This window comes from Gavialis gangeticus, unplaced genomic scaffold (genome assembly GCF_001723915.1).
Source record: "Gavialis gangeticus isolate Ggan-Ray unplaced genomic scaffold, GavGan_comp1, whole genome shotgun sequence".
NCBI classification, from domain to species: domain Eukaryota; kingdom Metazoa; phylum Chordata; order Crocodylia; family Gavialidae; genus Gavialis; species Gavialis gangeticus.
Window position 1 is genome coordinate 875,865 of NW_017728960.1, and position 5,202 is coordinate 881,066.

A 5,202-nucleotide genomic window follows, 5' to 3' on the forward strand; every position below is an offset into this window, starting at 1 on the left:
GTGGGTGGAGGGTGTAGCCGAGCTTGCTTTCTCATGCCTATGCGTGGTGGCTTCTATTGCAGGAATGCCCGGAGGTGGCGGCGGGGACCACGGAGGTGCCTGGGCAAGGCCCAAATGCAGCAGTGGACAGTCCTGGCCTGCAAGAGGTCCAGGAGGGGAAATGGGGGGGTACGGAGAAGGGGAGAGACTTGCCCACATCACCCAGCAGAGCTAGGTTCTTAGAAACCCTAGAGAAGTGGCACTGGAAGGGAGGTCACATCTAGTCCAACCCCTGCCTGAAGCAGCATCAGTATCCAAACCCTCCTATACACATCCATCATCTCCGCTCTTAATAAAATTATCATCTGCCCTGACACCCTGCGCCCTCTTATCTCAGCTCTCCTCGCCATTTGGGTCCCAGCAATGGTTGGCTCATTAAGGCAGGCATCCTGCTGGCAGGAAAACTGTGCCCTCCACCCCTAGATCACTTGGATCAACAGACTAAGAATTGATTGAGTCCTGTGATGGCTTCCTTCAAACTGGGCTTGTTTGGTGGATCTCAGGCTAAGGTTTCAATAGCAAGTCAGGGTTGACAGCTGTGCTGAGATACTACTATGCTCTGGCCTTGCTCTGAGCCACTTTGCCACCATCTTACATGCAGTCACAGCCACGGGTTTGTTAAGCTATTTTATCAGCTTATATATTACATGCAACGCTTGCCGTAAATTTGCCTGGCTCTATCCCGATTCCCCCGCCGACGTACCTTTCTGTCTCTCCTCTCCCATACGGCTAAATCTTCCCCCTGAGTTCAGCGCCTCTCTAGTGCTCCAATAAATATATTTTACTGGTCGGATCATAATTACGCCAGTGCGTTATGAGCACCGTAGTCAATAGTGACCCTGATACAAAGGCAAAGTTATGCTCTCCATATACATCGACTCATAAACTGGATTGCACACCCAGGAGGGAATGATTTCCAGGTTTATATCGGCCCATATTTCACCTGCAAATCCATAATGGGCACCAGGCTTCTACGCATCAAGAGACAGATGAATCTCCCTTCTGAGGAGGGCAGCGATGCCCAAGCTCCAAACTGTCAAGGCAAGGAGAAAAAAGGCTCTTCAGAGGCCTCATCTCCAACATTTCCTAGACCGTACCAGCAAAACCTCCAGTGTGTTTGCTCACAGTGCTCACAGCTTCGCTGCAGCAGCAGCACTGACCCTCCTCCTCCTCCTTTTCCTCCTGTGGTCCCAAAGATGATTTCTGCCACCCCACAGCAGCCAGCAAAAGGTGCAGACGGAGGCTCCCACATTTGGCCAGCACCAGTATGATCTAGGATCTCTCCTAGATTGCAACAGGCCTTGGAAATCTGTTAGGCTGAAAAGTGTCGGCCACTGAGTCCTGGATCCAAAAGCAACCCCAGCCCTGGCTGAAATCCGCAGCCCAAACTCTCACTCTTTCAGATGCAAGGGAAAGAGCAGCCAGGAGGTATCATTGGGCTTGTCTATATGAGATACTTACCATGCATCAGCATAATAACCAGGGATCCTGGTTTCCTCTGATGAAAAAAAATCCCCAATTTTCGGTTGAAAAAAAGTAACCTAAAATCCACTTTTTTCCATGGTTAAAATGAAGCACCACTAATATATAGATACTAGTCAACCCACACTTCACTGCGGAAGATCAATTTAAGTTCTAAATTTTTGACAACCTTTTGTCGTAATCACCATCCTCTTCACTTTATGGTTTATGCATCATTGCAATGTTGAATCTTGAGCGAAGTATTTACTGAACAGCCCTTCATCATTATATCACAATGAATTGCATGTAGGCCAACAGATCTGGCCTCTGGAATAAGAGATGTAATTTATATAGATATATATAGTGGTATTTCATTTTAATCATGGAAAAAAGTGAATTTTAGGTTACATTTTTATACTGAAAGTAGGGATTTGTTTTTATCAGGGGAAACCAGGATCCCTACTAATAACACTGCACAGTAGCATGGCAGTTAAAACCCATGCTAATAGCCTACTGCGCAGTGTTATTTGGCTAAAGCGCAGTAAGTGTCACCAAAAAAATGTGCGCTGGCGCTACTGTGCAGTAACTCTAGTTACTGCACATTTAATTAGTAAATGTTCATTAAACAGAGACTAAAATAAATGCACAGTAATTAAGGTGCGTTAATAAATGTGTAGACGTGCCCAGTGAGACCAACTGGAGGACCAGCCCAAGGCTAGAGGCACGTCAAGGCATGGAGCTGGTCACGAGGGGTCGTGAAGGCAGATGCAGGTGCTGGGATATCAGGAGCTGCTTACTTGGACTGGAGGCAGAGAGCTGGGGGAAGGAGGGAGGAGCAGGGCCATTCAGGGGAGCAGAGAGATGGAGCTTCTGGGGCACAAAACTCACAGGAGCAGCAGACACGGGATTACTACACCCAGTTGTGTTCCCTTCCACGGTGGCCAGGGAAAACACACACTGCAGACAAGACGGTGATGAAACGAGGTTGCACCAAGCACAGATCTGACCCATCCCGCATGACTCTCCTGACACCAATAGCCGCTGGAGCCAAAAAGGATGAGAAGCTGGGACAGGAGTGCGGAGGAGACCGGGTGATCTCCCACCCCTGGTCACAGCACCCAGAGGAGGTCAGGGTGGGGATGCAGGGCATGGTGGGAGCGGTGGAGATGGGGTTTCTCTAACTGAACCTACACTTGGTTTGCTGCTGATTTATTTTCGTTCCCCAGGAGGCTCCCAGAGCCGGGGACATGCAGAGATAAATCCTGGAGTCCACCCATCGGAGTCGTCGCTGGTCATGAAACATGACAGGCTGCTCCTGGAGAGAACCGGCTCCCACGGCATCGAGAACCAGCTTCCGCACGGCCGACTCCTGCTACCGTCTCCAGTTCTGCATCATCCACGCGCGGCAATTGCTTTCAAACGGGGGGGGGGCAGCTGGAGTGCGACGGAGGGGAAACATCCCCAGATGCCGACTCTCCTGCTGCGGGCCAGGATAATGGAGCAACTCAGCTGGGGTATCGCAGCTCAGCCACTCAATGGGGTGGAATAAGAATAATCATTTCTCCCCCCTAATTCTGGACCTGGAGAAACTGAGACTCAGGGAGAGGCGGACACCAGGGGCACAGCTAGGCTGATACCCAGAGGCCCCCTGAGACCCAGGCCAGTGGTCTATCACCAAGGCCAGGGTGGGGGCAACCTTGTTGGTAGGCATGCCCCAAGTGACCACCTCCCCCGGTGCCACTCCAATCCCCTTCCCAGTCAACCTCTGTGCTGATCTCAGTCTCTCTCCCTGTCTCTGCTGGGAGCAGATCTGATTAAAATAACATATCAGCCGCCCCTCCAGCTCCGGCAATAATGGGATAGAGAAGAGTATCCCTCTGATGAGCTGCGGACTGCGAAGGAGGCAATTACATCCATCACGGAGGATGGGGAGCTGGAAGGAAGAGGCCGAGGCAAGAGAGGAGGGAGCAGCAGGGAGCGGGACGCCTTCCCCGAGGATGCATGGTGCTGCCAAGCCAGGGCTGAGAGTCAGCCGCCCCTAAAAGACAAGCAAGACATGGGGGCACAGATGCTTACAGGCACCACAATGTAGACCCCCTCTCTGTGCCTGATCCCGGAGCCATCAGGACTGCTCTACCACGTGTCCTAGGGTCTGTAGTGCCACAAGCCTGCGGCGAGTTCCCGTTGGCTCCAGGCATGAAGGGACAGGGCTGAAGGCTGAGTTGCAGGCGGGCAGCTGGCTCACAGGACAAGACCCCAAAAGCTCCCAGGGGTGTTTGCAAAGTTTCCCTGTTGCCGTTCCTCTCTTCCAGCTCCATCGTGTAAGGCAGAGAGGAGCTGGGATGGCCCAGAGGCTCCCCCAAGATGAACCTTCACAGGGCCCCGGGGCTGAAAGGGACCTCCTAAGGTCACATCCAGCTGCCTGAGGCAGGATGAGCCCTGCCCAAACTACCCCAGACGCATCCCATCAGCCCTGACCTGACACCAGACATCACACCCGAACCTGCCCCCGGCAAAGCGGGGGGACCGTGGCAGCCAGAATGAAACCCCACCGCCTCTGCTTGGCGGGAACAGTCGGCCGAGTCCTGCGTTTTGTTGAATCATTGAGAGCGAGTTTGGGGACAATTATTTATTTACAGGCAGCAGCGTGTTAACAAGCAAATGAGCTAATCCCATGTGACGGCCTGTCTGCTGTGTTCGCACCTCCGTCCGTGCGCCAAGCCCACCGGCGGACCAGCTCCGCGGCAAAGAGGAGCCTCGTTAGGAGAGGCCGGCACAGGCTGGAGATGGCTCGGGGAGGGCAGACGGGGGTCAGGCCTTTGTCACAGCCCCACTCAGAGGATAACAACCTGCCTCAGAGGATAGCTGCTCAGGGAGCTCAAGCAGAAGAGGCCTCCGGTTCAGGCTGCGCTCCACCCAGCTGGATGATGAGGCTCTGAGCTCGCAGCCGAGAAAGGCTTTCGGTGCAGCGGGGGGATGCTTTTTAGATGGCTGAGTCTCCCCCCTCCCCCCAGGCCCACAGTCCCTGAAGACCCCCAAGGCTATGAGACTTCCCTGGGTGCCCCCAGAGTCATTGGTACCTTTCTCTTCCCTTGGTTTGGAGGGCAATGAACCCAACCCGGCGCTTCAGAGGAGTGCTGGGGAGGCTAAATGAGGTGCCCAAGGGTACTCAGGAGGTGAGTGGCAGCACAAGGGCCCGAACTCCAGGCTTGACCTCGGGGCCATGACACATCAGCCTTTTGCAACAGTCCATGCTGCCAGCGCTGGTCCCCTCCATCTCCTTGCCATTTCCGCCCCCTCATCAGGGCATCCCTGGGTAGTAAGCAGGGTGCCCATGTCACAGGGATATGACAGCGCCTGGCGCTCCAGGGGCAGGGTGGAGGGCTGTGGGGAGACAAGCACCCCTCCCGCCCACCCCCGGGCCCAGACTGTTATGGAGATGAATGCAACGGTGCTTGGTTCATAACAGCTCGGTGGGTTTTTTTGCCATGCAAATGAGGCTGGCGCTGCTGAGACGGGTGGGGGGGCGAGCGCTGCCTGACAGGAACACAGAGCGCCCGGGGCCTTGCATTTCATGGCGGCTCCATTCCACGGCGCAGCCCTTTTGTGCACGAGGCTTTGATAATCCCTGTCGCCTCCCCGGTTCCCCCTCCTCCGCCAGGCTGCAGCGGAGGCAGGCAGGGCCTGCCAGGGACATTTTTG